Source organism: Schistocerca gregaria, chromosome 4 (assembly GCF_023897955.1).
Source record: "Schistocerca gregaria isolate iqSchGreg1 chromosome 4, iqSchGreg1.2, whole genome shotgun sequence".
Taxonomy (NCBI): Eukaryota; Metazoa; Arthropoda; class Insecta; order Orthoptera; family Acrididae; genus Schistocerca; species Schistocerca gregaria.
The window spans coordinates 26,458,950-26,479,462 of NC_064923.1; the positions used below are offsets into that span (position 1 = coordinate 26,458,950).

At 45.9% G+C, this 20,513-nt stretch overlaps 13 non-coding genes across 13 annotated transcripts; all 13 read left to right on the forward strand.

The window, feature by feature from the left end:
- Window positions 1-926: 926 nt before the first annotated feature.
- Window positions 927-998, forward strand: Trnat-agu (transfer RNA threonine (anticodon AGU)). The gene has a single exon. It is a non-coding gene; the product is annotated as a tRNA-Thr (tRNA).
- A 1,432-nt stretch (window positions 999-2,430) lies between these two features.
- Window positions 2,431-2,502, forward strand: Trnat-agu (transfer RNA threonine (anticodon AGU)). The gene has a single exon. It is a non-coding gene; the product is annotated as a tRNA-Thr (tRNA).
- A 1,474-nt stretch (window positions 2,503-3,976) lies between these two features.
- Trnat-agu (transfer RNA threonine (anticodon AGU)) lies at window positions 3,977-4,048 on the forward strand. Its single transcript has one exon. It is a non-coding gene; the product is annotated as a tRNA-Thr (tRNA).
- Window positions 4,049-5,504: 1,456 nt separating this feature from the next.
- Window positions 5,505-5,576, forward strand: Trnat-agu (transfer RNA threonine (anticodon AGU)). The gene has a single exon. It is a non-coding gene; the product is annotated as a tRNA-Thr (tRNA).
- Window positions 5,577-7,014: 1,438 nt separating this feature from the next.
- On the forward strand, window positions 7,015-7,086 carry Trnat-agu (transfer RNA threonine (anticodon AGU)). The gene has a single exon. It is a non-coding gene; the product is annotated as a tRNA-Thr (tRNA).
- A 1,456-nt stretch (window positions 7,087-8,542) lies between these two features.
- Window positions 8,543-8,614, forward strand: Trnat-agu (transfer RNA threonine (anticodon AGU)). Its single transcript has one exon. It is a non-coding gene; the product is annotated as a tRNA-Thr (tRNA).
- Window positions 8,615-10,064: 1,450 nt separating this feature from the next.
- On the forward strand, window positions 10,065-10,136 carry Trnat-agu (transfer RNA threonine (anticodon AGU)). The gene has a single exon. It is a non-coding gene; the product is annotated as a tRNA-Thr (tRNA).
- A 1,426-nt stretch (window positions 10,137-11,562) lies between these two features.
- Trnat-agu (transfer RNA threonine (anticodon AGU)) lies at window positions 11,563-11,634 on the forward strand. The gene has a single exon. It is a non-coding gene; the product is annotated as a tRNA-Thr (tRNA).
- Window positions 11,635-13,081: 1,447 nt separating this feature from the next.
- Window positions 13,082-13,153, forward strand: Trnat-agu (transfer RNA threonine (anticodon AGU)). The gene has a single exon. It is a non-coding gene; the product is annotated as a tRNA-Thr (tRNA).
- Window positions 13,154-14,591: 1,438 nt separating this feature from the next.
- Trnat-agu (transfer RNA threonine (anticodon AGU)) lies at window positions 14,592-14,663 on the forward strand. Its single transcript has one exon. It is a non-coding gene; the product is annotated as a tRNA-Thr (tRNA).
- A 1,447-nt stretch (window positions 14,664-16,110) lies between these two features.
- Window positions 16,111-16,182, forward strand: Trnat-agu (transfer RNA threonine (anticodon AGU)). The gene has a single exon. It is a non-coding gene; the product is annotated as a tRNA-Thr (tRNA).
- Window positions 16,183-17,632: 1,450 nt separating this feature from the next.
- Window positions 17,633-17,704, forward strand: Trnat-agu (transfer RNA threonine (anticodon AGU)). The gene has a single exon. It is a non-coding gene; the product is annotated as a tRNA-Thr (tRNA).
- Window positions 17,705-19,169: 1,465 nt separating this feature from the next.
- Trnat-agu (transfer RNA threonine (anticodon AGU)) lies at window positions 19,170-19,241 on the forward strand. The gene has a single exon. It is a non-coding gene; the product is annotated as a tRNA-Thr (tRNA).
- The last annotated feature ends 1,272 nt before the right edge of the window (window positions 19,242-20,513 follow it).

A 20,513-nucleotide genomic window follows, 5' to 3' on the forward strand; every position in this document is an offset into this window, starting at 1 on the left:
CTAATGGATAAGGCGTCGGACATCGTATCCGAAGATTGCGTGTTTGATTCCTCTCTCGATCGTGTTTTTCCAGATCTGAAAAAGAAACATACCGTTTTAGTGTAGCACTTGAGCAGTACGAAACCGTGTGAACGTTGCTGTTGACCATTTTCTGCTTGGAGATGCTCTTGAGCTTGAAACACGCACAACAAGACCGGTGTTAACTAGCGAATTGGTTTGCATATTGCCGTCGCCGCGTGTTTTTGACTGGCACTTGCACATCTAAAATAACGTCGGAGAGTAACTCGTTCGGCTTATGAGTCACATCAAGTATGTGTGTTAATTTTGACGAAACTAGCTCTGCAGGTTGTCATGCAATTCTGTTACCTCTCAGAAATGATTATGAAATAAAAGTGAACTACGTGACGAGTGTGACGTTAGGAAAACATTAGGCAACATGGGGAGGTTCTGTATGGGACCAATCAACCCAAACGAGTACTGTGTGACGTGCTAACCGGCATATACTCACCGAGGCAGCGCGGCTAGCTCAGTCGGTAGAACATAAGGCTCTTAATCCCAGGGTCGTGGGTTCGAGCCCCACGTGGGGAGGAACGGAATTTTGTTCCTCTGCAGATGTCACTTTCGGTTTTTCTGATTAACGTGATGTAATGGAAATAGCAACTTTAAACTTTGCCTACGTCTCCGTCAGTCGCTACGAAACTGTATTTGAAGGTGAAGGTGATTTTGAAGACATGTGTGAAAGACATGTTCTGAAATGCAAGTGGTGTTATTTGGAGAGCACTTCCTTTACGTGTCAGATGTGTAGGCAAGCAGTAATGGGTCTCCATAGCTGCAAATATTAGACGGTAATATGAAGTGTTGTCAGCTGAAGTCTGATGATCCAGACGACCGTAAGGATGAAGTACGCAAAAGTACCGCTAGGCCGCGTCTCTTTAGCTCAGTGGCAGAGCACTGGTCTAGTAAACCAGGGGTCATGAGTTCGATTCTCACAGGAGGCAGACGAATTTTGGATATCAGTTGCGCGTCGTGGCCTTATAGCAAACAGTATCTGGGATGACAAACAATTAGCGAGAGGCGTTTTATTAAGAATTACTCTCAGATGTGATTAAGGCGAATGGCGCAGATAAAGCATTTGCCAAAGCGGTACAGCATAAGGTGGGATGGGACAGTCTGAATTATATTTTATAGATGTATTTCTCACATATCTCAGAGCCTTCCGCGGTTGTCGTCGTCGTCGTCGCCGCCACTTCTGCAGAAGTAGCAAATGGACATCGTAGCAAATGTGGCGAGGGACGCCCTGCCTTACATTTCCGAATGCACAAAGTGTGTGGTTTAGTTTCCCAGTCTATATTTGGTAGGTCTCGTAGCAGGTTGAATGTATCAAATGGGTGGGAAAGAGCAAGGGGCAGCGTCTGTGTAGAACGAAAACACAACTCCTCATTGGTGTGAGCGTTTTGAGATGAGTCGTATATAAGTTACACTTGTTTGTCAGTGACCGTGTGGCCTAATGGATAAGGCGTCGGACTTCGTATCCGAAGATTGCGTGTTTGATTCCTCTCTCGGTCGTGTTTCTCCAGATCTGAAAAAGAAACATACCGTTTTAGTGTAGCACTTGAGCAGTACGAAACCGTGTGAATGTTGCTGTTGACCATTTTCTGCTTGGAGATGCTCTTCAGCTTAAAACACGCACAACAAGACCGGTGTTAACTAGCGAATTGGTTTGCATATTGCCGTCGCCGCGTGTTTTTGACTGGCACTTGCACATCTAAAATAACGTCGGAAAGTAACTCGTTCGGCTTATGAGTCACATCAAGTATGTGTGTTAATTTTGAAGAAACTAGCTCTGCAGGTTGTCATGCAATTCTGTTACCTCTCAGAAATGATTATGAAATAAAAGTGAACTACGTGACGAGTGTGACGTTAGGAAAACATTAGGCAACATGGGGAGGTTCTGTATGGGACCAATCAACCCAAACGAGTACTGTGTGACGTGCTAACCGGCATATACTCACCGAGGCAGCGCGGCTAGCTCAGTCGGTAGAACATAAGGCTCTTAATCCCAGGGTCGTGGGTTCGAGCCCCACGTGGGGAGGAACGGAATTTTGTTCCTCTGCAGATGTAACTTACCGTTTTTCTGATTAACGTGATGTAATGGAAATAGCAACTTTAAACTTTGCCTACGTCTCCGTCAGTCGCTACGAAACTGTATTTGAAGGTGAAGGTGATTTTGTAGACATGTGTGAAAGACATGTTCTGAAATGCAAGTGGTGTTATTTGGAGAGCACTTCGTTTACGTGTCAGATGTGTAGGCAAGCAGTAATGGGTCGCCATAGCTGCAAATATTAGACGGTAATATGAAGTGTTGTCAGCTGAAGTCTGATGATCCAGACGACCGTAAGGATGAAGTACGCAAAAGTACCGCTAGGCCGCGCCTCTTTAGCTCAGTGGCAGAGCACTGGTCTAGTAAACCAGGGGTCGTGAGTTCGATCCTCACAGGAGGCAGACGAATTTTGGATATCAGTTGCGCGTCGTGGCCTTATAGCAAACAGTATCTGGGATGACTAACAATTAGCGAGAGGCGTTTTATTAAGAATTACTCTCAGATGTAATTAAGGCGAATGGCGCAGATAAAGCATTTGCCAAAGCGGTACAGCATAAGGTGGGATGGGACAGTCTGAAATATATTTTATAGATGTATTTCTCACATATCTCAGAGCCTTCCGCGGTTGTCATCGTCGTCGTCGTCGTCGTCGTCGTCGTCGTCGTCGTCGTCGTCGTCGCCGCCGCCGCCACTTCTGCAGAAGTAGCAAATGGACATCGTAGCAAATGCGGCGAGGGACGCCCTGCCTTACATTTCCGAATGCACAAAGTGTGTGGTTTAGTTTCCCAGTCTATATTTGGTAGGTCTCGTAGCAGGTTGAATGTATCAAATGGGTGGGAAAGAGCAAGGGGCAGCGTCTGTGTAGAACGAAAACACAACTCCTCATTGGTGTGAGCGTTTTGAGATGAGTCGTATATAAGTTCCACTTGTTTGTCAGTGACCGTGTGGCCTAATGGATAAGGCGTCGGACTTCGTATCTGAAGATTGCGTGTTTGGTTCCTCTCTCGGTCGTGTTTTTCCAGATCTGAAAAAGAAACATACCGTTTTAGTGTAGCACTTGAGCAGTACGAAACCGTGTGAATGTTGCTGTTGACCACTTTCTGCTTGGAGGTGCTCTTCAGCTTAAAACACGCACAACAAGACCGGTGTTAACTAGCGAATTGGTTTGCATATTGCCGTCGCCGCGTGTTTTTGACTGGCACTTGCACATCTAAAATAACGTCGGAAAGTAACTCGTTCGGCTTATGAGTCACATCAAGTATGTGTGTTAATTTTGACGAAACTAGCTCTGCAGGTTGTCATGTAATTCTGTTACCTCTCAGAAATGATTATGAAATAAAAGTGAACTACGTGACGAGTGTGACGTTAGGAAAACATTAGGCAACATGGGGAGGTTCTGTATGGGACCAATCAACCCAAACGAGTACTGTGTGACGTGCTAACCGGCATATACTCACCGAGGCAGCGCGGCTAGCTCAGTCGGTAGAACATAAGGCTCTTAATCCCAGGGTCGTGGGTTCGAGCCCCACGTGGGGAGGAACGGAATTTCGTTCCTCTGCAGATGTAACTTACCGTTTTTCTGATTAACGTGATGTAATGGAAATAGCAACTTTAAACTTTGCCTACGTCTCCGTCAGTCGCTACGAAACTGTATTTGAAGGTGAAGGTGATTTTGTAGACATGTGTGAAAGACATGTTCTGAAATGCAAGTGGTGTTATTTGGAGAGCACTTCGTTTACGTGTCAGATGTGTAGGCAAGCAGTAATGGGTCGCCATAGCTGCAAATATTAGACGGTAATATGAAGTGTTGTCAGCTGAAGTCTGATGATCCAGACGACCGTAAGGATGAAGTACGCAAAAGTACCGCTAGGCCGCGCCTCTTTAGCTCAGTGGCAGAGCACTGATCTAGTAAACGAGGGGTCGTGAGTTCGATCCTCACAGGAGGCAGACGAATTTTGGATATCAGTTGCGCGTCGTGGCCTTATAGCAAACAGTATCTGGGATGACAAACAATTAGCGAGAGGCGTTTTATTAAGAATTACTCTCAGATGTGATTAAGGCGAATGGCGCAGATAAAGCATTTGCCAAAGCGGTACAGCATAAGGTGGGATGGGACAGTCTGAAATATATTTTATAGATGTATTTCTCACATATCTCAGAGCCTTCCGCGGTCGTCGTCGTCGTCGTCGTCGTCGTCGTCGTCGTCGTCGTCGCCGCCACTTCTGCAGAAGTAGCAAATGGACATCGTAGCAAATGCGGCGAGGGACGCCCTGCCTTACATTTCCGAATGCACAAAGTGTGTGGTTTAGTTTCCCAGTCTATATTTGGTAGGTCTCGTAGCAGGTTGAATGTATCAAATGGGTGGGAAAGAGCAAGGGGCAGCGTCTGTGTAGAACGAAAACACAACTCCTCATTCGTGTGAGCGTTTTGAGATGAGTCGTATATAAGTTACACTTGTTTGTCAGTGACCGTGTGGCCTAATGGATAAGGCGTCGGACTTCGTATCCGAAGATTGCGTGTTTGATTCCTCTCTCGGTCGTGTTTTTCCAGATCTGAAAAAGAAACATACCGTTTTAGTGTAGCACTTGAGCAGTACGAAACCGTGTGAATGTTGCTGTTGACCATTTTCTGCTTGGAGATGCTCTTCAGCTTAAAACACGCACAACAAGACCGGTGTTAACTAGCGAATTGGTTTGCATATTGCCGTCGCCGCGTGTTTTTGACTGGCACTTGCACATCTAAAATAACGTCGGAAAGTAACTCGTTCGGCTTATGAGTCACATCAAGTATGTGTGTTAATTTTGACGAAACTAGCTCTGCAGGTTGTCATGCAATTCTGTTACCTCTCAGAAATGATTATGAAATAAAAGTGAACTACGTGACGAGTGTGACGTTAGTAAAACATTAGGCAACATGGGGAGGTTCTGTATGGGACCAATCAACCCAAACGAGTACTGTGTGACGTGCTAACCGGCATATACTCACCGAGGCAGCGCGGCTAGCTCAGTCGGTAGAACATAAGGCTCTTAATCCCAGGGTCGTGGGTTCGAGCCCCACGTGGGGAGGAACGGAATTTTGTTCCTCGGCAGATGTAACTTACCGTTTTTCTGATTAACGTGATGTAATGGAAATAGCAACTTTAAACTTTGCCTACGTCTCCGTCAGTCGCTACGAAACTGTATTTGAAGGTGAAGGTGATTTTGTAGACATGTGTGAAAGACATGTTCTGAAATGCAAGTGGTGTTATTTGGAGAGCACTTCGTTTACGTGTCAGATGTGTAGGCAAGCAGTAATGGGTCGCCATAGCTGCAAATATTAGACGGTAATATGAAGTGTTGTCAGCTGAAGTCTGATGATCCAGACGACCGTAAGGATGAAGTACGCAAAAGTACCGCTAGGCCGCGCCTCTTTAGCTCAGTGGCAGAGCACTGGTCTAGTAAACCAGGGGTCGTGAGTTCGATCCTCACAGGAGGCAGACGAATTTTGGATATCAGTTGCGCGTCGTGGCCTTATAGCAAACAGTATCTGGGATGACTAACAATTAGCGAGAGGCGTTTTATTAAGAATTACTCTCAGATGTGATTAAGGCGAATGGCGCAGATAAAGCATTTGCCAAAGCGGTACAGCATAAGGTGGGATGGGACAGTCTGAAATATATTTTATAGATGTATTTCTCACATATCTCAGAGCCTTCCGCGGTTGTCGTCGTCGTCGTCGCCGCCGCCGCCACTTCTGCAGAAGTAGCAAATGGACATCGTAGCAAATGCGGCGAGGGACGCCCTGCCTTACATTTCCGAATGCACAAAGTGTGTGGTTTAGTTTCCCAGTCTATATTTGGTAGGTCTCGTAGCAGGTTGAATGTATCAAATGGGTGGGAAAGAGCAAGGGGCAGCGTCTGTGTAGAACGAAAACACAACTCCTCAGTGGTGTGAGCGTTTTGAGATGAGTCGTATATAAGTTCCACTTGTTTGTCAGTGACCGTGTGGCCTAATGGATAAGGCGTCGGACTTCGTATCCGGAGATTGCGTGTTTGATTCCTCTCTCGGTCGTGTTTTTCCAGATCTGAAAAAGAAACATACCGTTTTAGTGTAGCACTTGAGCAGTACGAAACCGTGTGAACGTTGCTGTTGACCATTTTCTGCTTGGAGATGCTCTTGAGCTTGAAACACGCACAACAAGACCGGTGTTAACTAGCGAATTGGTTTGCATATTGCCGTCGCCGCGTGTTTTTGACTGGCACTTGCACATCTAAAATAACGTCGGAAAGTAACTCGTTCGGCTTATGAGTCACATCAAGTATGTGTGTTAATTTTGACGAAACTAGCTCTGCAGGTTGTCATGCAATTCTGTTACCTCTCAGAAATGATTATGAAATAAAAGTGAACTACGTGACGAGTGTGACGTTAGGAAAACATTAGGCAACATGGGGAGGTTCTGTATGGGACCAATCAACCCAAACGAGTACTGTGTGACGTGCTAACCGGCATATACTCACCGAGGCAGCGCGGCTAGCTCAGTCGGTAGAACATAAGGCTCTTAATCCCAGGGTCGTGGGTTCGAGCCCCACGTGGGGAGGAACGGAATTTTGTTCCTCTGCAGATGTCACTTTCGGTTTTTCTGATTAACGTGATGTAATGGAAATAGCAACTTTAAACTTTGCCTACGTCTCCGTCAGTCGCTACGAAACTGTATTTGAAGGTGAAGGTGATTTTGAAGACATGTGTGAAAGACATGTTCTGAAATGCAAGTGGTGTTATTTGGAGAGCACTTCCTTTACGTGTCAGATGTGTAGGCAAGCAGTAATGGGTCGCCATAGCTGCAAATATTAGACGGTAATATGAAGTGTTGTCAGCTGAAGTCTGATGATCCAGACGACCGTAAGGATGAAGTACGCAAAAGTACCGCTAGGCCGCGCCTCTTTAGCTCAGTGGCAGAGCAATGGTCTAGTAAACCAGGGGTCGTGAGTTCGATCCTCACAGGAGGCAGACGAATTTTGGATATCAGTTGCGCGTCGTGGCCTTATAGCAAACAGTATCTGGGATGACTAACAATTAGCGAGAGGCGTTTTATTAAGAATTACTCTCAGATGTGATTAAGGCGAATGGCGCAGATAAAGCATTTGCCAAAACGGTACAGCATAAGGTGGGATGGGACAGTCTGAAATATATTTTATAGATGTATTTCTCACATATCTCAGAGCCTTCCGCGGTTGTCGTCGTCGTCGTCGTCGTCGTCGTCGTCGTCGCCGCCGCCGCCATTTCTGCAGAAGTAGCAAATGGACATCGTAGCAAATGCGGCGAGGGACGCCCTGCCTTACATTTCCGAATGCACAAAGTGTGTGGTTTAGTTTCCCAGTCTATATTTGGTAGGTCTCGTAGCAGGTTGAATGTATCAAATGGGTGGGAAAGAGCAAGGGGCAGCGTCTGTGTAGAACGAAAACACAACTCCTCATTGGTGTGAGCGTTTTGAGATGAGTCGTATATAAGTTACACTTGTTTGTCAGTGACCGTGTGGCCTAATGGATAAGGCGTCGGACTTCGTATCTGAAGATTGCGTGTTTGATTCCTCTCTCGGTCGTGTTTTTCCAGATCTGAAAAAGAAACATACCGTTTTAGTGTAGCACTTGAGCAGTACGAAACCGTGTGAATGTTGCTGTTGACCATTTTCTGCTTGGAGGTGCTCTTCAGCTTAAAACACGCACAACAAGACCGGTGTTAACTAGCGAATTGGTTTGCATATTGCCGTCGCCGCGTGTTTTTGACTGGCACTTGCACATCTAAAATAACGTCGGAAAGTAACTCGTTCGGCTTATGAGTCACATCAAGTATGTGTGTTAATTTTGACGAAACTAGCTCTGCAGGTTGTCATGCAATTCTGTTACCTCTCAGAAATGATTATGAAATAAAAGTGAACTACGTGACGAGTGTGACGTTAGGAAAACATTAGGCAACATGGGGAGGTTCTGTATGGGACCAATCAACCCAAACGAGTACTGTGTGACGTGCTAACCGGCATATACTCACCGAGGCAGCGCGGCTAGCTCAGTCGGTAGAACATAAGGCTCTTAATCCCAGGGTCGTGGGTTCGAGCCCCACGTGGGGAGGAACGGAATTTTGTTCCTCTGCAGATGTAACTTACCGTTTTTCTGATTAACGTGATGTAATGGAAATAGCAACTTTAAACTTTGCCTACGTCTCCGTCAGTCGCTACGAAACTGTATTTGAAGGTGAAGGTGATTTTGTAGACATGTGTGAAAGACATGTTCTGAAATGCAAGTGGTGTTATTTGGAGAGCACTTCGTTTACGTGTCAGATGTGTAGGCAAGCAGTAATGGGTCGCCATAGCTGCAAATATTAGACGGTAATATGAAGTGTTGTCAGCTGAAGTCTGATGATCCAGACGACCGTAAGGATGAAGTACGCAAAAGTACCGCTAGGCCGCGCCTCTTTAGCTCAGTGGCAGAGCACTGGTCTAGTAAACCAGGGGTCGTGAGTTCGATCCTCACAGGAGGCAGACGAATTTTGGATATCAGTTGCGCGTCGTGGCCTTATAGCAAACAGTATCTGGGATGACTAACAATTAGCGAGAGGCGTTTTATTAAGAATTACTCTCAGATGTGATTAAGGCGAATGGCGCAGATAAAGCATTTGCCAAAGCGGTACAGCATAAGGTGGGATGGGACAGTCTGAAATATATTTTATAGATGTATTTCTCACATATCTCAGAGCCTTCCGCGGTTGTCGTCGTCGTCGTCGTCGTCGTCGTCGCCGCCGCCGCCACTTCTGCAGAAGTAGCAAATGGACATCGTAGCAAATGCGGCGAGGGACGCCCTGCCTTACATTTCCGAATGCACAAAGTGTGTGGTTTAGTTTCCCAGTCTATATTTGGTAGGTCTCGTAGCAGGTTGAATGTATCAAATGGGTGGGAAAGAGCAAGGGGCAGCGTCTGTGTAGAACGAAAACACAACTCCTCATTGGTGTGAGCGTTTTGAGATGAGTCGTATATAAGTTACACTTGTTTGTCAGTGACCGTGTGGCCTAATGGATAAGGCGTCGGACTTCGTATCCGAAGATTGCGTGTTTGATTCCTCTCTCGGTCGTGTTTTTCCAGATCTGAAAAAGAAACATACCGTTTTAGTGTAGCACTTGAGCAGTACGAAACCGTGTGAATGTTGCTGTTGACCATTTTCTGCTTGGAGATGCTCTTCAGCTTAAAACACGCACAACAAGACCGGTGTTAACTAGCGAATTGGTTTGCATATTGCCGTCGCCGCGTGTTTTTGACTGGCACTTGCACATCTAAAATAACGTCGGAAAGTAACTCGTTCGGCTTATGAGTCACATCAAGTATGTGTGTTAATTTTGACGAAACTAGCTCTGCAGGTTGTCATGCAATTCTGTTACCTCTCAGAAATGATTATGAAATAAAAGTGAACTACGTGACGAGTGTGACGTTAGTAAAACATTAGGCAACATGGGGAGGTTCTGTATGGGACCAATCAACCCAAACGAGTACTGTGTGACGTGCTAACCGGCATATACTCACCGAGGCAGCGCGGCTAGCTCAGTCGGTAGAACATAAGGCTCTTAATCCCAGGCTCGTGGGTTCGCGCCCCACGTGGGGAGGAACGGAATTTTGTTCCTCTGCAGATGTAACTTACCGTTTTTCTGATTAACGTGATGTAATGGAAATAGCAACTTTAAACTTTGCCTACGTCTCCGTCAGTCGCTACGAAACTGTATTTGAAGGTGAAGGTGATTTTGTAGACATGTGTGAAAGACATGTTCTGAAATGCAAGTGGTGTTATTTGGAGAGCACTTCGTTTACGTGTCAGATGTGTAGGCAAGCAGTAATGGGTCGCCATAGCTGCAAATATTAGACGGTAATATGAAGTGTTGTCAGCTGAAGTCTGATGATCCAGACGACCGTAAGGATGAAGTACGCAAAAGTACGGCTAGGCCGCGCCTCTTTAGCTCAGTGGCAGAGCACTGGTCTAGTAAACCAGGGGTCGTGAGTTCGATCCTCACAGGAGGCAGACGAATTTTGGATATCAGTTGCGCGTCGTGGCCTTATAGCAAACAGTATCTGGGATGACAAACAATTAGCGAGAGGCGTTTTATTAAGAATTACTCTCAGATGTGATTAAGGCGAATGGCGCAGATAAAGCATTTGCCAAAGCGGTACAGCATAAGGTGGGATGGGACAGTCTGAAATATATTTTATAGATGTATTTCTCACATATCTCAGAGCCTTCCGCGGTTGTCGTCGTCGCAGCCACTTCTGCAGAAGTAGCAAATGGACATCGTAGCAAATGCGGCGAGGGACGCCCTGCCTTACATTTCCGAATGCACAAAGTGTGTGGTTTAGTTTCCCAGTCTATATTTGGTAGGTCTCGTAGCAGGTTGAATGTATCAAATTGGTGGGAAAGAGCAAGGGGCAGCGTCTATGTAGAACGAAAACACAACTCCTCAGTGGTGTGAGGGTTTTGAGATGAGTCGTATATAAGTTCCACTTGTTTGTCAGTGACCGTGTGGCCTAATGGATAAGGCATCGGACTTCGTATCCGAAGATTGCGTGTTTGATTCCTCTCTCGGTGGTGTTTTTCCAGATCTGAAAAAGAAACATACCGTTTTAGTGTAGCACTTGAGCAGTACGAAACCGTGTGAATGTTGCTGTTGACCATTTTCTGCTTGGAGATGCTCTTCAGCTTAAAACACGCACAACAAGACCGGTGTTAACTAGCGAATTGGTTTGCATATTGCCGTCGCCGCGTGTTTTTGACTGGCACTTGCACATCTAAAATAACGTCGGAAAGTAACTCGTTCGGCTTATGAGTCACATCAAGTATGTGTGTTAATTTTGACGAAACTAGCTCTGCAGGTTGTCATGCAATTCTGTTACCTCTCAGAAATGATTATGAAATAAAAGTGAACTACGTGACGAGTGTGACGTTAAGAAAACATTAGGCAACATGGGGAGGTTCTGTATGGGACCAATCAACCCAAACGAGTACTGTGTGACGTGCTAACCAGCACATACTCACCGAGGCAGCGCGGCTAACTCAGTCGGTAGAACATAAGGCTCTTAATCCCAGGGTCGTGGGTTCGAGCCCCACGTGGGGAGGAACGGAATTTTGTTCCTCTGCAGATGTAACTTACCGTTTTTCTGATTAACGTGATGTAATGGAAATAGCAACTTTAAACTTTGCCTACGTCTCCGTCAGTCGCTACGAAACTGTATTTGAAGGTGAAGGTGATTTTGTAGACATGTGTGAAAGACATGTTCTGAAATGCAAGTGGTGTTATTTGGAGAGCACTTCGTTTACGTGTCAGATGTGTAGGCAAGCAGTAATGGGTCGCCATAGCTGCAAATATTAGACGGTAATATGAAGTGTTGTCAGCTGAAGTCTGATGATCCAGACGACCGTAAGGATGAAGTACGCAAAAGTACCGCTAGGCCGCGCCTCTTTAGCTCAGTGGCAGAGCACTGGTCTAGTAAACCAGGGGTCGTGAGTTCGATCCTCACAGGAGGCAGATGAATTTTGGATATCAGTTGCGCGTCGTGGCCTTATAGCAAACAGTATCTGGGATGACAAACAATTAGCGAGAGGCGTTTTATTAAGAATTACTCTCAGATGTGATTAAGGCGAATGGCGCAGATAAAGCATTTGCCAAAGCGGTACAGCATAAGGTGGGATGGGACAGTCTGAAATACATTTTATAGATGTATTTCTCACATATCTCAGAGCCTTCCGCGGTTGTCGTCGTCGTCGTCGTCGTCGTCGTCGCCGCCGCCACTTCTGCAGAAGTAGCAAATGGACATCGTAGCAAATGCGGCGAGGGACGCCCTGCCTTACATTTCCGAATGCACAAAGTGTGTGGTTTAGTTTCCCAGTCTATATTTGGTAGGTCTCGTAGCAGGTTGAATGTATCAAATGGGTGGGAAAGAGCAAGGGGCAGCGTCTGTGTAGAACGAAAACACAACTCCTCAGTGGTGTGAGAGTTTTGAGATGAGTCGTATATAAGTTCCACTTGTTTGTCAGTGACCGTGTGGCCTAATGGATAAGGCGTCGGACTTCGTATCCGAAGATTGCGTGTTTGATTCCTCTCTCGGTCGTGTTTTTCCAGATCTGAAAAAGAAACATACCGTTTTAGTGTAGCACTTGAGCAGTACGAAACCGTGTGAATGTTGCTGTTGACCATTTTCTGCTTGGAGGTGCTCTTCAGCTTAAAACACGCACAACAAGACCGGTGTTAACTAGCGAATTGGTTTGCATATTGCCGTCGCCGCGTGTTTTTGACTGGCACTTGCACATCTAAAATAACGTCGGAAAGTAACTCGTTCGGCTTATGAGTCACATCAAGTATGTGTGTTAATTTTGACGAAACTAGCTCTGCAGGTTGTCATGCAATTCTGTTACCTCTCATAAATGATTATGAAATAAAAGTGAACTACGTGACGAGTGTGACGTTAGGAAAACATTAGGCAACATGGGGAGGTTCTGTATGGGACCAATCAACCCAAACGAGTACTGTGTGACGTGCTAACCGGCATATACTCACCGAGGCAGCGCGGCTAGCTCAGTCGGTAGAACATAAGGCTCTTAATCCCAGGGTCGTGGGTTCGAGCCCCACGTGGGGAGGAACGGAATTTTGTTCCTCTGCAGATGTAACTTACCGTTTTTCTGATTAACGTGATGTAATGGAAATAGCAACTTTAAACTTTGCCTACGTCTCCGTCAGTCGCTACGAAACTGTATTTGAAGGTGAAGGTGATTTTGTAGACATGTGTGAAAGACATGTTCTGAAATGCAAGTGGTGTTATTTGGAGAGCACTTCGTTTACGTGTCAGATGTGTAGGCAAGCAGTAATGGGTCGCCATAGCTGCAAATATTAGATGGCAATATGAAGTGTTGTCAGCTGAAGTCTGATGATCCAGACGACCGTAAGGAAGAAGTACGCAAAAGTACCGCTAGGCCGCGCCTCTTTAGCTCAGTGGCAGAGCACTGGTCTAGTAAACCAGGGGTCGTGAGTTCGATCCTCACAGGAGGCAGACGAATTTTGGATATCAGTTGCGCGTCGTGGCCTTATAGCAAACAGTATCTGGGATGACAAACAATTAGCGAGAGGCGTTTTATTAAGAATTACTCTCAGATGTGATTAAGGCGAATGGCGCAGATAAAGCATTTGCCAAAGCGGTACAGCATAAGGTGGGATGGGACAGTCTGAAATATATTTTATAGATGTATTTCTCACATATCTCAGAGCCTTCCGCGGTTGTCGTCGTCGTCGTCGCCGCCGCCGCCACTTCTGCAGAAGTAGCAAATGGACATCGTAGCAAATGCGGCGAGGGACGCCCTGCCTTACATTTCCGAATGCACAAAGTGTGTGGTTTAGTTTCCCAGTCTATATTTGGTAGGTCTCGTAGCAGGTTGAATGTATCAAATGGGTGGGAAAGAGCAAGGGGCAGCGTCTGTGTAGAACGAAAACACAACTCCTCATTGGTGTGAGCGTTTTGAGATGAGTCGTATATAAGTTACACTTGTTTGTCAGTGACCGTGTGGCCTAATGGATAAGGCGTCGGACTTCGTATCCGAAGATGGCGTGTTTGATTCCTCTCTCGGTCGTGTTTTTCCAGATCTGAAAAAGAAACATACCGTTTTAGTGTAGCACTTGAGCAGTACGAAACCGTGTGAATGTTGCTGTTGACCATTTTCTGCTTGGAGATGCTCTTGAGCTTAAAACACGCACAACAAGACCGGTGTTAACTAGCGAATTGGTTTGCATATTGCCGTCGCCGCGTGTTTTTGACTGGCACTTGCACATCTAAAATAACGTCGGAAAGTAACTCGTTCGGCTTATGAGTCACATCAAGTATGTGTGTTAATTTTGACGAAACTAGCTCTGCAGGTTGTCATGCAATTCTGTTACCTCTCAGAAATGATTATGAAATAAAAGTGAACTACGTGACGAGTGTGACGTTAGGAAAACATTAGGCAACATGGGGAGGTTCTGTATGGGACCAATCAACCCAAACGAGTACTGTGTGACGTGCTAACCGGCATATACTCACCGAGGCAGCGCGGCTAGCTCAGTCGGTAGAACATAAGGCTCTTAATCCCAGGGTCGTGGGTTCGAGCCCCACGTGGGGAGGAACGGAATTTTGTTCCTCTGCAGATGTAACTTACCGTTTTTCTGATTAACGTGATGTAATGGAAATAGCAACTTTAAACTTTGCCTACGTCTCCGTCAGTCGCTACGAAACTGTATTTGAAGGTGAAGGTGATTTTGTAGACATGTGTGAAAGACATGTTCTGAAATGCAAGTGGTGTTATTTGGAGAGCACTTCGTTTACGTGTCAGATGTGTAGGCAAGCAGTAATGGGTCGCCATAGCTGCAAATATTAGACGGTAATATGAAGTGTTGTCAGCTGAAGTCTGATGATCCAGACGACCGTAAGGATGAAGTACGCAAAAGTACCGCTATGCCGCGCCTCTTTAGCTCAGTGGCAGAGCACTGGTCTAGTAAACCAGGGGTCGTGAGTTCGATCCTCACAGGAGGCAGACGAATTTTGGATATCAGTTGCGCGTCGTGGCCTTATAGCAAACAGTATCTGGGATGACTAACAATTAGCGAGAGGCGTTTTATTAAGAATTACTCTCAGATGTGATTAAGGCGAATGGCGCAGATAAAGCATTTGCCAAAGCGGTACAGCATAAGGTGGGATGGGACAGTCTGAAATATATTTTATAGATGTATTTCTCACATATCTCAGAGCCTTCCGCGGTTGTCGTCGTCGTCGTCGTCGTCGTCGCCGCCGCCGCCACTTCTGCAGAAGTAGCAAATGGACATCGTAGCAAATGCGGCGAGGGACGCCCTGCCTTACATTTCCGAATGCACAAAGTGTGTGGTTTAGTTTCCCAGTCTATATTTGGTAGGTCTCGTAGCAGGTTGAATGTATCAAATGGGTGGGAAAGAGCAAGGGGCAGCGTCTGTGTAGAACGAAAACACAACTCCTCAGTGGTGTGAGGGTTTTGAGATGAGTCGTATATAAGTTCCACTTGTTTGTCAGTGACCGTGTGGCCTAATGGATAAGGCGTCGGACTTCGTATCCGAAGATTGCGTGTTTGATTCCTCTCTCGGTCGTGTTTTTCCAGATCTGAAAAAGAAACATACCGCTTTAGTGTAGCACTTGAGCAGTACGAAACCGTGTGAATGTTGCTGTTGACCATTTTCTGCTTGGAGATGCTCTTCAGCTTAAAACACGCACAACAAGACCGGTGTTAACTAGCGAATTGGTTTGCATATTGCCGTCGCCGCGTGTTTTTGACTGGCACTTGCACATCTAAAATAACGTCGGAAAGTAACTCGTTCGGCTTATGAGTCACATCAAGTATGTGTGTTAATTTTGACGAAACTAGCTCTGCAGGTTGTCATGCAATTCTGTTACCTCTCAGAAATGATTATGAAATAAAAGTGAACTACGTGACGAGTGTGACGTTAGTAAAACATTAGGCAACATGGGGAGGTTCTGTATGGGACCAATCAACCCAAACGAGTACTGTGTGACGTGCTAACTAGCACATACTCACCGAGGCAGCGCGGCTAGCTCAGTCGGTAGAACATAAGGCTCTTAATCCCAGGGTCGTGGGTTCGAGCCCCACGTGGGGAGGAACGGAATTTTGTTCCTCTGCAGATGTAACTTACCGTTTTTCTGATTAACGTGATGTAATGGAAATAGCAACTTTAAACTTTGCCTACGTCTCCGTCAGTCGCTACGAAACTGTATTTGAAGGTGAAGGTGATTTTGTAGACATGTGTGAAAGACATGTTCTGAAATGCAAGTGGTGTTATTTGGAGAGCACTTCGTTTACGTGTCAGATGTGTAGGCAAGCAGTAATGGGTCGCCATAGCTGCAAATATTAGACGGTAATATGAAGTGTTGTCAGCTGAAGTCTGATGATCCAGACGACCGTAAGGATGAAGTACGCAAAAGTACCGCTATGCCGCGCCTCTTTAGCTCAGTGGCAGAGCACTGGTCTAGTAAACCAGGGGTCGTGAGTTCGATCCTCACAGGAGGCAGACGAATTTTGGATATCAGTTGCGCGTCGTGGCCTTATAGCAAACAGTATCTGGGATGACTAACAATTAGCGAGAGGCGTTTTATTAAGAATTACTCTCAGATGTGATTAAGGCGAATGGCGCAGATAAAGCATTTGCCAAAGCGGTACAGCATAAGGTGGGATGGGACAGTCTGAAATATATTTTATAGATGTATTTCTCACATATCTCAGAGCCTTCCGCGGTTGTCGTCGTCGTCGTCGTCGTCGTCGTCGTCGCCGCCGCCACTTCTGCAGAAGTAGCAAATGGACATCGTAGCAAATGCGGCGAGGGACGCCCTGCCTTACATTTCCGAATGCACAAAGTGTGTGGTTTAGTTTCCCAGTCTATATTTGGTAGGTCTCGTAGCAGGTTGAATGTATCAAATTGGTGGGAAGGAGCAAGGGGCAGCGTCTGTGTAGAACGAAAACACAACTCCTCAGTGGTGTGAGGGTTTTGAGATGAGTCGTATATAAGTTCCACTTGTTTGTCAGTGACCGTGTGGCCTAATGGATAAGGCGTCGGACTTCGTATCCGAAGATTGCGTGTTTGATTCCTCTCTCGGTCGTGTTTTTCCAGATCTGAAAAAGAAACATACCGCTTTAGTGTAGCACTTGAGCAGTACGAAACCGTGTGAATGTTGCTGTTGACCATTTTCTGCTTGGAGATGCTCTTGAGCTTGAAACACGCACAACAAGACCGGTGTTAACTAGCGAATTGGTTTGCATATTGCCGTCGCCGCGTGTTTTTGACTGGCACTTGCACATCTAAAATAACGTCGGAAAGTAACTCGTTCGGCTTATGAGTCACATCAAGTATGTGTGTTAATTTTGACGAAACTAGCTCTGCAGGTTGTCATGCAATTCTGTTACCTCTCAGAAATGATTATGAAATAAAAGTGAACTACGTGACGAGTGTGACGTTAAGAAAACATTAGGCAACATGGGGAGGTTCTGTATGGGACCAATCAACCCAAACGAGTACTGTGTGACGTGCTAACTAGCACATACTCACCGAGGCAGCGCGGCTAGCTCAGTCGGTAGAACATAAGGCTCTTAATCCCAGGGTCGTGGGTTCGAGTCCCACGTGGGGAGGAACGGAATTTTGTTCCTCTGCAGATGTAACTTACCGTTTTTCTGATTAACGTGATGTAATGGAAATAGCAACTTTAAACTTTGCCTACGTCTCCGTCAGTCGCTACGAAACTATATTTGAAGGTGAAGGTGATTTTGTAGACATGTGTGAAAGACATGTTCTGAAATGCAAGTGGTGTTATTTGGAGAGCACTTCGTTTACGTGTCAGATGTGTAGGCAAGCAGTAATGGGTCGCCATAGCTGCAAATATTAGACGGTAATATGAAGTGTTGTCAGCTGAAGTCTGATGATCCAGACGACCGTAAGGATGAAGTACGCAAAAGTACCGCTAGGCCGCGCCTCTTTAGCTCAGTGGCAGAGCACTGGTCTAGTAAACCAGGGGTCGTGAGTTCGATCCTCACAGGAGGCAGACGAATTTTGGATATCAGTTGCGCGTCGTGGCCTTACAGCAAACAGTATCTGGGATGACTAACAATTAGCGAGAGGCGTTTTATTAAGAATTACTCTCAGATGTGATTAAGGCGAATGGCGCAGATAAAGCATTTGCCAAAGCGGTACAGCATAAGGTGGGATGGGACAGTCTGAAATATATTTTATAGATGTATTTCTCACATATCTCAGAGCCTTCCGCGGTTGTCGTCGTCGTCGTCGTCGTCGTCGTCGTCGTCGTCGTCGTCGCCGCCGCCGCCACTTCTGCAGAAGTAGCAAATGGACATCGTAGCAAATGCGGCGAGGGACGCCCTGCCTTACATTTCCGAATGCACAAAGTGTGTGGTTTAGTTTCCCAGTCTATATTTGGTAGGTCTCGTAGCAGGTTGAATGTATCAAATGGGTGGGAAAGAGCAAGGGGCAGCGTCTGTGTAGAACGAAAACACAACTCCTCATTGGTGTGAGCGTTTTGAGATGAGTCGTATATAAGTTACACTTGTTTGTCAGTGACCGTGTGGCCTAATGGATAAGGCGTCGGACTTCGTATCCGAAGATGGCGTGTTTGATTCCTCTCTCGGTCGTGTTTTTCCAGATCTGAAAAAGAAACATACCGTTTTAGTGTAGCACTTGAGCAGTACGAAACCGTGTGAATGTTGCTGTTGACCATTTTCTGCTTGGAGATGCTCTTGAGCTTAAAACACGCACAACAAGAACGGTGTTAACTAGCGAATTGGTTTGCATATTGCCGTCGCCGCGTGTTTTTGACTGGCACTTGCACATCTAAAATAACGTCGGAAAGTAACTCGTTCGGCTTATGAGTCACATCAAGTATGTGTGTTAATTTTGACGAAACTAGCTCTGCAGGTTGTCATGCAATTCTGTTACCTCTCAGAAATGATTATGAAATAAAAGTGAACTACGTGACGAGTGTGACGTTAGGAAAACATTAGGCAACATGGGGAGGTTCTGTATGGGACCAATCAACCCAAACGAGTACTGTGTGACGTGCTAACCGGCATATACTCACCGAGGCAGCGCGGCTAGCTCAGTCGGTAGAACATAAGGCTCTTAATCCCAGGGTCGTGGGTTCGAGCCCCACGTGGGGAGGAACGGAATTTTGTTCCTCTGCAGATGTAACTTACCGTTTTTCTGATTAACGTGATGTAATGGAAATAGCAACTTTAAACTTTGCCTACGTCTCTGTCAGTCGCTACGAAACTGTATTTGAAGGTGAAGGTGATTTTGTAGACATGTGTGAAAGACATGTTCTGAAATGCAAGTGGTGTTATTTGGAGAGCACTTCGTTTACGTGTCAGATGTGTAGGCAAGCAGTAATGGGTCGCCATAGCTGCAAATATTAGACGGTAATATGAAGTGTTGTCAGCTGAAGTCTGATGATCCAGACGACCGTAAGGATGAAGTACGCAAAAGTACCGCTATGCCGCGCCTCTTTAGCTCAGTGGCAGAGCACTGGTCTAGTAAACCAGGGGTCGTGAGTTCGATCCTCACAGGAGGCAGACGAATTTTGGATATCAGTTGCGCGTCGTGGCCTTATAGCAAACAGTATCTGGGATGACTAACAATTAGCGAGAGGCGTTTTATTAAGAATTACTCTCAGATGTGATTAAGGCGAATGGCGCAGATAAAGCATTTGCCAAAGCGGTACAGCATAAGGTGGGATGGGACAGTCTGAAATATATTTTATAGATGTATTTCTCACATATCTCAGAGCCTTCCGCGGTTGTCGTCGTCGTCGTCGTCGTCGTCGTCGTCGTCGTCGCCGCCACTTCTGCAGAAGTAGCAAATGGACATCGTAGCAAATGCGGCGAGGGACGCCCTGCCTTACATTTCCGAATGCACAAAGTGTGTGGTTTAGTTTCCCAGTCTATATTTGGTAGGTCTCGTAGCAGGTTGAATGTATCAAATTGGTGGGAAAGAGCAAGGGGCAGCGTCTGTGTAGAACGAAAACACAACTCCTCAGTGGTGTGAGGGTTTTGAGATGAGTCGTATATAAGTTCCACTTGTTTGTCAGTGACCGTGTGGCCTAATGGATAAGGCGTCGGACTTCGTATCCGAAGATTGCGTGTTTGATTCCTCTCTCGGTCGTGTTTTTCCAGATCTGAAAAAGAAACATACCGCTTTAGTGTAGCACTTGAGCAGTACGAAACCGTGTGAATGTTGCTGTTGACCATTTTCTGCTTGGAGATGCTCTTCAGCTTAAAACACGCACAACAAGACCGGTGTTAACTAGCGAATTGGTTTGCATATTGCCGTCGCCGCGTGTTTTTGACTGGCACTTGCACATCTAAAATAACGTCGGAAAGTAACTCGTTCGGCTTATGAGTCACATCAAGTATGTGTGTTAATTTTGACGAAACTAGCTCTGCAGGTTGTCATGCATATCTGTTACCTCTCAGAAATGATTATGAAATAAAAGTGAACTACGTGACGAGTGTGACGTTAAGAAAACATTAGGCAACATGGGGAGGTTCTGTATGGGACAAATCAACCCAAACGAGTACTGTGTGACGTGCTAACTAGCACATACTCACCGAGGCAGCGCGGCTAGCTCAGTCGGTAGAACATAAGGCTCTTAATCCCAGGGTCGTGGGTTCGAGTCCCACGTGGGGAGGAACGGTATTTTGTTCCTCTGCAGATGTAACTTACCGTTTTTCTGATTAACGTGATGTAATGGAAATAGCAACTTTAAACTTTGCCTACGTCTCCGTCAGTCGCTACGAAACTGTATTTGAAGGTGAAGGTGATTTTGTAGACATGTGTGAAAGACG